Here is a 12,130-nt window from a genome sequence, read left to right on the forward strand (position 1 = left end):
CTCTCCACGAATCCCTGCAATGAGTGGATTGTCTCCTCTTTCTCCAGTGGCCTCCTCTATGCCCATTAGAACAAAATGCAACCTGAGCTAACCAGCTGTGACATAAGCAAAGGCTGCAGGATTGAACCGATTTCCCCTTCTGCCGTGTCAAGCGGAAGACAGATTTTTAACCCCATCTGGGTTAATCAACAGGAGAGAACAAGGCATCCATGGGTCTCCATGACCTGAGTCTGGGACATATTTCTGCACAGCCCAAACCAGCTCTTAACAACTGAAAAAGGGAGGTTGTGTTGGCCTCGTAAAATCTCTTTTGCCTGCGCTATCATGAAGTGAATAAAACAGTATGGCAGTTATTTGTTCCTGGAAGCCTTATCTATTTCTGACTGCTAGCGTTTGTTCTCTCTCCCTTCCCCTGACGATGAGCGCTGCTTTCATATTCAAGTGGGCTTTTATTTTGGCATGGAATGTGTGGGTTTTGCAGGAATAAGAGACAGTTCGTCAATGAAGAGAGGAAACCATTTCTTAAATGCTAAAAGCTACCAGCCCTGGGTTTCCAAAAAGCTCTGGAGTGGGGACCTCTTGGATGCTAACAGGGTCGGAATTGGCTCGCGCCCTGAATGCCTTCCATTATTTCTTTAAGAAGCAAGGGGGTTTTTGGTTCTGTATTTGCATAAACAGCGGCAGGGTTATCTTAGCCAGCTATTGCACATAATCCCTTGGAAACACTGCCCCGCACAAACCTCATTAGAGAAGAGGCTAGAAATTTCCAAGGGATTGTCTGGACCTCATACCGTCGCAAAGGCACGTTGACGGGATTAATAGCCTAACTCAGCTAGTCTAATTGTTGCAGCTGTCCGTTGATCCTGGCCCAAAACATCCCTCACGCCCTGCTCCATAGCATACAGGCACAACTGTGTGGGAGCCTCCTGGACAGCCGAAGGTGGTGACCAAGGTGGACGTGCTCCCCTTCTGCAATCCACCTTCAGTCCATTCTGCAAAATAGCCACCTGCCAGTCAGCTATGCAAGGAAATGGCAAGGGGGCTGGAGCGCATGACCTATGAGGAGTGGCTGGGGGATTTGGGTTTGTTTAGTCTGCACAGGAGAAGAGCGAGGGGGGATTTGAGAGCAGCCTGCAACTCCCTGAAGGGAGGTTCCAAAGAGGATGGAGAGAGGCTGTTCTCAGCAGGGGCAGATGGCAGAATGAGGAGCAATGGTCTCAAGTTGCTGTGGGGGAGGTTTACATTGGGGATTAGGAATGACTATTTCCCTAGGAGGGTGGGGAAGCACTGGGATGGGTTATTATAGGTGAGGAATCTCTATCCTTAGATATTTTTAAGTCCTGGCTTGACAGCCCTGGCTGGGTTGATTCCATTGGGGTTGGTCCTGCTTTGAGTAGAGGGCTGGACTCGATGACTCCTGAGGTCTCCTCCAAGCCCTAATCTTCTCTGATTCTACGACTTCAGAAACTCAGCCAGAGGTTAGGGGTCTGTCCCAAGAGTGGGCAAGTGAGGTTCTGTGCCCTCAGATGTGCAGGAGGTAGCCAGCTCCGCAGGCAGTCCTAAGAGCCACCCGGAGCACACCAGGCGGGATAATGCTCCAGCGGCATTGTAAAGGGCTCGGGCTCCACCTTCTCCCCCTCGTCGGCAGGCCTGGAGCTAAGTGCCCGCTGGGAGGGGGGAAACGAACTCAAAGGCAAAAAGAGGACTTATGTGCTGGATCCGTGGGGGGAAAATGCCTCCTTGTGTGGCGAGCGCGGGCCAATGGGGCGTCCGCAGCGGAAGCGCTGGTGCGAGGCTGCTAGCAGAGAAGTGCCGTGGGACAGGGTCCAATGCAGAAGCAGTGGTGATCCATTGGAAGGCAGCCTTGCAGCGGGTTGACACGCCCGTGTGGCCATAGCAGTGCGAGAAGGAGCCTCCTGTGGCATCACTGCTACCGGCGAGATGTCGGGGCGGCCCTGGCATGCTCTGGCAGGAGGAGTCCTCATGAACGCCGAGTGCCCTCACACGTCCCAGTAACAATGGAAAGTTAACCGCGTTACCTAGACTGTGGCTCAAGGCCCCCTCCGTCCCACTCTGCTGTCACCCGGCTGGATAGTTGCTCCCTCCACCTAAAGGGCCAGACTCAGAAAGGAGCCAGCATGGTGTGACTGATGCTGCCTTCTTCTTGCCTCCTGCATCAGTGACATCAGGACTTTCTCTAGACTCACCGGCCCCGTTCCTGCTCAAGCCGTACTAGCTGCAGCAGCCGAGGGAGGAAGCAAAGCTAGCGGTAGGGCACCTGCTGGTTTGTCTTCATGGACTAGTCCCAGCACAGGGCAAGTTTGCGTAACTTAGAGCCACCCCAAGGCTTTTCTCACTTATGCTCAGTTGCCCCAGACTCCACGGAGACCATCTCTCCGTTTGCATCTCTGGCAAGAGGGCAGTGAGTGGGCAGTACCACAACCCTGGTTCGGTGCCACGCCAGGATTTCTTTCTGCTGGGGAACTTCCAGGCAGCAAATAGAATGGTGCAAAGGATTCGTGGCAGACCTGGGACAATGCAGAGGCCACATGGGGGGCGGGGATAGGAGTCCCACCTCAGGAAGAGGGTGCAAATGAACACGTGAGTGCACAAGAGTGTGTGTACACGGGTGGCGCTTACATGCGGCGAGGTCTGGGGAAAGAGGCCTTCAGTGAGCCGAGGCAAGGCAATGCACTGCCAGGCATTCCCCCTCTGGGATTAAACCCCGTAGCGAGGTCTCTGGAGTGCAAAGATCATTTGGAGAGATCTAGCCTTAGCCAAAGCTGCAGCACCTCTGCTTCTTTCTCTTTTCTTTCCATCCATTCCCGAGAGCCTGCTCTATTTCAGGAACAATAGGTAGTTGTCTGTCCAGATTGTCTGTCATTCGGAGAGAATCTGTCAGTCTGTCACGGCAGCCGCTGTATTGATGGGCACCACAAAACCAGTAACGGCATGCCGGAGAGAAAGGAGGAGAAGGAAACTGTCAAGTGGGTCGCCTCATTTGTCAGCTACTGGGATTATCCTTTGGCTCTTCAAAAAAAATCTATCATTGATCGTGAAGCAGCTAGGCCTCTGGGCAGGGCACACAGATTCATATTTTTATCTTTGGATAAAGTTTTGTCATGTCGTAGTTATGAGCATGCACTTCTTGAGGCGAAGGACGGGAATTGGCATTAAGTGCCAGCAGGACTTTTCAATTAACATTACACAGAAAATCTTTCGGTGCCAGTTTGTATCCAAGAGACGCAACATTGTTGAATTCCATTCATTTGCCTTTTCAGAGTGTCCACTGCGAGAATGTAAGCACCAGTAACATTAGATGGGCATGAACTGGTGCATAGAAAACACAAAACTGGGATTCAGCAGTTCTTGAATTCTGATCCCAGTGCTGATGTTAACTCCCAGGCTATGTCTAGACTGCAAGCTGCTTTCAAAAGAGGCTTTTTCGAAAGATACTTTTGAAAAAGCCTCTTTCGAAAAAGAGCGTCTAGACTACAGCCAGTACTTTCGAAAAAGCAAGCCGCTTTTTTGAAAGGGAGCACCCAGGCAGCCTGGAGCCTCGTAAAATGAGGTTTTCTGCCGTCGAAAAAACTGCCTCGTTCTTTTGATTTACTTTTGAAAGAACATGACAGCAGTCTAGACACAGGAAGTTTTTTCGAAAAAGGCCATTTTTTTTCGAAAAAAACCCTGTAGTCTAGACCCACCCTCAGAGTGGCCTTAGCTTTATTTGATTTTTGCCTTGCTGTCTTGGTTCCCCCCAGGATGGGACGGAAATAATTCCAGTCCTCCTATCTTCTACGGGTGTTATGAGGATGATCTAAATTATTCCTAAAGCCAGAAGGTACCAGCTAGACTGACTTCCTGAGTAACACGGACTGGAGGACTTCCCTGAAATAATTCCTGGTTGAGCTGCTTCAAATCTCTTAGAAAAGCATAAGAAAGGCCGCACTGGGTCAGACCAAAGGTCCGTCAAGCCAAGTGCCCTGCCCTCTGACAGTGGCCAATGCCAGGTGCCCCAGAGGGAGTGAACAGAACAAGGAATCCAGTGATCTCTCTCCTGTCATCCATTTCCAGCCCCAGACAAACAGAGGCTAGGGACACCATTCTTACCCAGGGGCGGCCCATGAGCATAGGCAGACTTGGTGGTTGCTTAGGGCGCTGCCGACCTGGGGCGCCTGATTATGATGTTGCAGGGCGCCCAGGCACCCAATGATTACGTCACAGCCATTGACGGCTGTGCAGGCAGGGGCGCCGATCACGCCTTCCGCCTGGGGCACCAGATGCCGCAGCCGGCCTCGGGCCGCTCCTGTTCCTACCTATACTAGCCATTGATGGACCAATCCTCCATGAATTTATCTAGCTCTTTTTTAAATCCTGTTAAAGACCTGACCTTCACAACATCCTCTGGCAAGGAGTTCCACAGGTTGACTGTGCCTAGCATGAAGAAGTAAAAACAGCAGATCACCAGGAAACCAATCTTGATTTTGAAATTACCAGTGGTAGAGAATTTACACAAGAAATATGCAGTGCTTCACAAATGTGTGTGTCATCTTTGCATAGGGGCCATGCTAATCAGTTCTGTGTCCTTCCAGAGTTAATACATGACGGTGTCTCTCTGGGTGACTGCACCCTTATCATGGTGGAGAGGTTTGCATGGGCTAAAGACCCTCAGAGCCTTATTGCCTTTCATGCTCCAGGAAGGGAGCTCCTGGGAACAGGTCTGAGGCGAGACTCCTGACTAGCTACCATCCACACTTCACAAGGCCGCTGATTCTTTTGGCTCTGCTTGCCACTGGGTCTGAGTTTTCCTCCTGGCAAATCTTGTCTGGTTACCCCCGGTGCACTGGTTTCCCCATGCGAAAAGATTTCCCATGCAGCCCTCTGCCAAGGGGCTCCCACTCCCACAAAGCCCTGCCGTGCCCGTGAAGAGAGAGGCAGTGACTTCTGGGACACCCTAGTCACAGACCTGCAGGCAAGCGGCAGCCGTACGACACTTGTTTTCTGCTTGGGTGAGACAGAAGCACATTTCGGTAGCGTAGCCAGTCTTTCTAGGATCCCCTCTGCTCACCCCAAATGGGACGGAAGCCAGAAAAAGTGCCCTGAACATGGGTTGTCTCGCACTCCTCCAACGGGACGGCCGCATCCAGAGGGATCACTCAACTCCATGGCCAACATGAAAGATAGAAGACGATGAATTTGGCTGCCTGGCATGTCCACGCTCTTGTGGACTCCCACAGCAAAAGCCCAGGCGTGCCACAAATTCAAGAACTGGCAAGACTCCACACTGACATTGCAGCTCGTCGTGAGGCCCGCCAGGCCAATGAGGGACAATTTAAAAGAGGCTGGAGGTGACTGCCCCTTCTTTTGAAAAGGAAAGTCACCAGAAGAGAGACGCACTGACGGGATTGGCTTTGCCATCAAAAATAACATCTCCAGTCAGCTTTTGGAGCTCCCGTGGGCTTTACCGGCCTCTCTTGACTCTTTGGCTCGAGCGCACAACAGCCAACAGTGACGGTCAGCAGCATCGGCGCCCCCACACTTGATGGTGAGGAAGACAATACGGAGCAGTTTTTTATTACACTCTCCTCTCGGCCACACCTAAGGCCTGCAAACTCATCCTCCTGAGAGATTTCCCTGCCAGACTCGGATGGGACTTTCCGTTCTAGAAAGGAATAACAGGGGTGGGAAATGTAAACCCCAGAGGTATTCTCCTCAGTAAGTGTGTGGCACATGAACCTGCTCATCACAAACACCCTCTTCAAGCAGAGTAACAACATGAAGACCACCTGGAAACTTCCTTGGGCCAAACATTGGCACCTCCAAGACCAGTGTTTCTTAAACTTTTTAAGACCAAGGAACACCAAACAATAATTTTTTTTTATGAGGAACACCAATTTTTTGTTGAACAACAAAAAAAAAAAAAGTCGGGGGGGGAAAAGGGTCAGGGGAGAAAGTTATCGAGGAAAAAAAAGGGTTGGGGGAAAGTTATATAGCAAAAAAAAAAAAAAAAAAAAAAGGTTTCCTGCCCCTTTGAGGGCGGCCATTTTGAATTCTGTTGTTCTCTGCGGCACACCTCCGACTGTCCTAGACTATGTTTTAGTCAGAGTCTTCAGCTCGCTCCACCACCCCACAAACCTGCAAAGACCACACGAAATCTGGGTAACGTCAAAGCACTTCCAGGCCAAGCCAGCTGCGTGACGTTCTAGCAACACCTGTCTGAGAAACTCTAATTGGAACCTTCTGCGGATTCCCTCTCTAGGCATGAAACTTAGTGAAGAAGTCCACCACATCGCTACGCCTTTCAAGGAATAGTTTCATTTTCAAGCTCGCTGCATTTTTGAGAGTCCTCTTAATTACAGCAAATTAAAAGAAAAAAGCAGCAGGCAGTAATTAGTGGGCACACAAGTGAGTAACGCATGACGTAAGCCATGATGATAGCATGAGGAGCTGTTCCAAAAATGTTGACACTAAAATTTTGAGAGAGAAACTTCCAGCGAGGCAGGGAAATTCATCCCATTTTACAAAGGACTTCGACATTCTGAAATTTGACTCCATGCTGGAGACGAATGGAACCCAAACTATTTCAGAATTCTCCACAGGGAGCTGTGAAGAGCCTGCTCCCAGACCGGCTTGCCCAGAGCCACAGTTCCAGGAAGACCTGGGAGGGAGCTGGATTTGGGGCAGTCCGCATGGCCAACTGATCCAGAGTCACAGTGTCTGGAACATGGGCTTTCCATTTCAGATGGGCACCTGCCTGGGTCCTGTCAGAATGGCAGCAAAATCAAGCCCTCTCCGCTATTTCCATTTTGCACAATTGGCAAACCCCCAACAAAACGTTGTTGCATCAGAATTTCCCATCAGCTCTAAATAGGCTCCCGCGAGGGCCAAAGGAACAAGCGAGAGCCTGTGGTTTGGAAGCCAGGCCTTGTCTTGTGCTGCAGCACCAGCAACTTTGTGTGTTGGCTTAATATCCATTCTGAAGACGTCCATGCACAGCTGACCTCTGCCCTTACCTAAAGCCCTGTGCTGCCACCACACAACTGCTCCACATGTGCCAGCGTAGCGGGGATTTCGCATGGGCTAAGCAGGAAGCCGTCTGCCTGTCGCATGCTTTGTTCTCCCCGTTCTTTGCTTTGCACGAAAGGTGAATGGGTTTGCGACAAAACCGAGGGTGAATTGTGCCTTGAGGGCGCAGCTCAAAGGAGAGGCGGGGATGGAGGCTTGCAGCCCCTAGCAGGAACTCGTGGAAGCGCTGAACCACACGCAGTCCCAACTCCCTCTGCAGAGCAGCAGAAGCATTTTGCACCTCCCTTTGGCAAAGGACAGCATGTCCCCCCTAGTCCCGTTTGTGGCCAGCCCGGCCCAGCTGCCACGTGCAAAGGAAGGACAAGGACATGAAACTACCCCTCTTGGCCTGTCTTCAGGTGGTGGCATGAGACTCCGAGTCCTGGTGTTCATGACCGTGCCTGACCCTCTCATCACTGTCCATCAGTGACGGCAGAAACATTACCTGGAGCGGCCAGGCAGCTGGCTGGAAATTCCATGGAGTGGGATTCCATAAATCGCTCTGGTCACCTGATCTTTGTCAGTGGGGAAGCTCCCTCTAGCAGCACCATCAGGTGAATACTCTCTGACGCCTTGGAAAGGGTTCCATTTTTAGCAGTAAACATTGATAAACATCCATTTTCGCCTTGCACGCACACACACCAATGGAAAATACAAATTGCATACGTTAGTATTGATATTTACCGACTGATGAAGTAAACAAAATGTGTCTACCACAAGGCTACAATTTGGACATATGATGTTAACAGCTTGTGTTGAATGGTTATAAAGCTTTACCTTTTTTAATCTCAACACCTACTGCAATTAAATAATTGTTGTCTGACCCCCACACACATGCACACATTGTCTGACACTGCTGCAACTGTGACTATTTCAAGCAATAATTGAAACAAAAAACCTCCCCAATTTTGCACATCTGTGAAAATTTAAATGAATTAAAATGGAAAGGCTTGAAACGAAACATCAATATTATCCATCAAAAGGATACAAAATCCAGTTCTGACCAGCCTAGCTGTACTGCACTGTCTTGGAGATGTTGGAGCTGTTCTGAGTCTGTCCCAGAACCATGGGTGTTATTGTTGTGCTATGATTAATAACTGCCTTGCAGGTCTTGCTCCTGTTGGTGCTTTGCAGTAGAGAGGCCAAGCAATTATTCCCATCAAGCACACGGGGAAAGTGGAGAGAGGCAGGAAGAGAACCTACTTCCACTGCTTTCTGGTCCCCTATGGTAATATCACTAGAGTTTAAGAATCCAGGAAAGGAAACACCTCCATCCTGGTAATGGGAGAGGAAAGAACGAGAAGCAGGAATCAGCAAGGAAAGAAAAATCCCAGCACGGAGCAAGAGGTGGACTGGTAAATGGAGGAGAAACCTGCCTGGAGGAGCAAAACCTCTGGGGCGGCCGCTGTCAGACTCTTTGGGCTGCATAGGGGCGATTTTACAGGTACAACTCGCAGTGTGCCAAGAGTATTTCTGCCAGGCCTCCTTGGATACTTTAGCTCAGAGTGCTCCCTGGAGTCTAATTGGAACCTTTCAAATACAGCGCTTCCCCTTCCTCCTCAGCTGTAAATACACCTCGCGGTTCGCTACGGACAGGCGGCTGTCTGGATAAAGAAGACAGAGCAGAGGGCTTGGGTGCTTTTAGGAGACCAATAACTGACCACAATTGCAGCGAGCTCCAGTTTTCGGAAGAGGGTTTGAATTGATCTAGATCTTCCCTTCCCCTCTCTGAATACATTACATACCAGATGTTCCCTCCTCACAGGGGCCAAAGCCTTCAGTAATGAAAGCAATGAGTGTCTTACTGCAGACCAAGAATTCGTAACAGAAATGATTCAGTCAGCAAGGTCTACACAGGAGAAGACGATACAGTGTTCTTGGACAATTTGCAAACCGAACAAGAGGCACAACCTGCTCAGGGGATACCAGAATTCCAGGCCAGACAAAGCAGGAAAATGGCTGATATTTTCTTCCTGGAAAGGAGCGCTGCAAAAACTCTGAGGAAGGGATAGAAGTATCTGGGGCAAAGGCCCTTCTTCTTCTCACCCACACGTCACACAAGAGGACAGAAACAGGCCTCTGAGGAGAATCATAGAGTCATAGAAACCTAGAACACTAGAACTGTAAGGAACCTCGAGAGGTCATCGAGTCTGGTCCCCTGCCCTCATGGCAGGACCCAGCACTGTCTAGACCATCTCTGACAGAAGTCTGTCCAACCTGCTCTTAAATATCTCTAGGGATGGAGATTCCACAGCCTACCTGGGCAATTTATTCCAGTGTTTAACCACCCTGACAGATAGGAACCTAAACCTCCCTTGCTGCAGTTTAAGCCCATTACTTCTTGTCCTGTCCCCAGAGGCCAAGGAGAACAATTTTTCTCCCTCCTCCTTGTAACACCCTTTTAGAAACCTGAAAACTGCTCTCATGTCCCCTCTCAGTCTTCTCTTTTCTAAACTAAACAAGCCCAATTCCTTCAGCCTTCCCTCATAGCTCATGTTCTTTAGACCTTTAATCATTTTTGTTGCTCTTCTCTGGACCATCTCCAGTTTCTCCACATCTTTCTTGAAATGAGGTGCCCAGAACTGGACACAAGACTCCAACTGAGGCGTAGTCAGCGCAGAGTAGAGTGGAAGAATCACGTCTCGTGTCTTGTTCACAACACTCCAGGCCTTCTTTGCGTTACTGTCAGGGGCATTGGGTTACATGTCAGTAAGTTGCTCCTTGTTGGGAAATGAGGGGGCAAGGAAATAGCATCAAATATGCCTCAGAGAGGCGGCCGAGCTAAAGGAAGAGAGGGAGGGAACCTCCATCGAGTTCTCTTGGGACTGTCACTGAGGCGATAAGGAAATTGTTACGGGTCCTGATACCACTGACCCTCCTTTACGCCACTGAGCGGAGGCAGAGCTGGGGTGCCCAAAGGTAACAGCTGGTGGGCAGGGAGCTGTGGGGGAGGCAGGCGGCTAGAACGCAAAAGTGCCAGGGGCAGCCTAAAGTTGGGGCTCCAGGTAAGACACCCGGGGGGAAGGGGGGAGTTTTACCTCATAGAATTTGTTAATTCATGAATTGTAGGCGTCCCTGGTTGCATCTCTGCTCCACTCCCTGCTCCACCAAAGCATGCGGTGCTTGTGGGTGGGGAAGTACTGCCTACCAGGCACACGGGATGGAATATATTCTTGCCCAGGTTTCTGGGTGGGGGCCTGAGCCAGTGTTGTGTAAATTGTCGAAAGCAACCACTTGAAAACTGAACCTAGCACACTGTGGCCATTCGGTTAGGCTGCCGTTTCTCTAGCGCCTCCTTTGCTAAGGTATTTCTAATTCATGCTTCTGCTATGCGGTTCATTGTCCCCTTCCAGTAGCTAGTCCCTACAGAGGGTATGTCTACACTACAAAGTTAATTCGAACTAACAGACGTTAGTTCGAATTAACTTTGATAGGCGCTACACATGCAAACCACTAGTTCGAACTTAATTCGAACTAGCGGTGCGCTTAATTCGAACTAGGTAAACCTCATTCAACGAGGACTAAGCCTAGTTCGAATTAACTAGTTCGAATTAAGGGCTGTGTAGCCACTTAATTCGAACTAGTGGGAGGCTAGCCCTCCCCAGCTTTCCCTGGTGGCCACTCTGGGCACCACCAGGGAAACTCTTCTGCCCCCCTCCCGGCCCCAGAGCCCTTAAAGGGGCACGGGCTGGCTACGGTGCCGGTGCCAGGTGCAAGCCTGCCAGCACCCAGCCAGCAGACCCTGCAACTGGCACAGCTCGAGCCGGCCACCCGCTGTCACCCAGCCCTCCACCTCTTCCCGGGACCAGGCTGGCGGCTCCCGGGAGCCTGCCCAGGTCTGCAAGAGGCGGGCGCCCGCCTGGTCTAGTGCGGACATCGTGGACCTCATCCACGACCTCCGCACTAGGCACAGGAAAGTGGCCGTCTAGGGCAGGGTAGCTGCCAGCCTGGTCACCCAGGAGCAGGTTGGCATGAAAATCAAGGTGGTCCACTGAGACCCCCGACCCTGAGCCCTGAGCTTAGAACGGCCATACTGGGTCAGACCAAAGGTCCATCTAGCCCAGCAGTCCAGTAGTCTGGACGCGCGGGTGTCGATATCAAAGGCATTTGTCAACCACCCAGGTATGCCTCCTGGGATGAGGTATACCTGGGTGGTCGACAAATGCCTTTGATGTCGACACCCGCGCGTCCAGACTACTGCGCTGAGCCGACAAACAGCTGATCAGCTGTTTTTCGGCTCAGCGCGGCAGCCATGTAAATTTAAATGAAGCGGCGATTATTTAAATCGCCGCTTCATTTTCCTATGCCTGGTAGCCTAATCTACATGCCTCTGGCGACAGAGGCATGTAGTGTAGACGTACCCTAAGTCCTAATCTGATGCCCTGCCGGCACTGCTTTCGGCCATCCTTAACCTTAGTTCAGGGTCCACTCAATGTGGACATGCTAGTTCGAATTAGCAAAACGCTAATTCGAACTAGTTTTTAAGTCTAGATGCACTAATTCGAATTAGCTTAGTTCGAATTAACTAAGTCGTACTAAGTTAGTTCGAATTAGTGCTGTAGTGTAGACATACCCAGAGAGAGTTAGAACTGGCAGCAGTCCCTTAGGTTAGCCATGCTGCGTTCTTTCGCTGAGGCGAGGGAAGCTTGTTTTGTTAGTTCCCAGAGATGCTGAGTTCTATCGTTGCTCGTGGCAGTCCAGCCAAGTGGGGCGTGTTCTGTGTTGATTAGCAAGAGCTGCAGGATGCCGCTATTGGTAATAGCACCAGCGGTGGCTTAATTTTGCTGTCAATGCCACGGACTTCCCAATAGCAAATTCCACCTAGAGAGTATTAAGTCTAATTATTAAGGCTGGCTGCAGTTTGCCCTCTAAACTTGGTTTCAGTAGAAAATTGGAGGCTTCGTTAAACTCAGTCTTTTGTGAAATCTGTTCTCCTCCTCCTGCAGAAAATTTCAAATTTTCATCAACAAATGATCAAAATTTGGGGGTTGTATTTTCTAGTTGAAATGTCCAGTTTTTCTAGGAGGGGGACCTCTTCACTCTGAGGACTGCTTATTACCAGGCC

General features: G+C 50.3%; 1 pseudogene; it reads right to left on the bottom strand.

The window, feature by feature from the left end:
• Positions 1 to 4,515: 4,515 nt before the first annotated feature.
• Positions 4,516 to 4,612, bottom strand: LOC112546482 (U6 spliceosomal RNA; annotated as a pseudogene).
• Between the last annotated feature and the right edge of the window lie 7,518 nt (positions 4,613 to 12,130).

This window comes from Pelodiscus sinensis, chromosome 7 (assembly GCF_049634645.1).
Source record: "Pelodiscus sinensis isolate JC-2024 chromosome 7, ASM4963464v1, whole genome shotgun sequence".
Classification (NCBI taxonomy): domain Eukaryota; kingdom Metazoa; phylum Chordata; order Testudines; family Trionychidae; genus Pelodiscus; species Pelodiscus sinensis.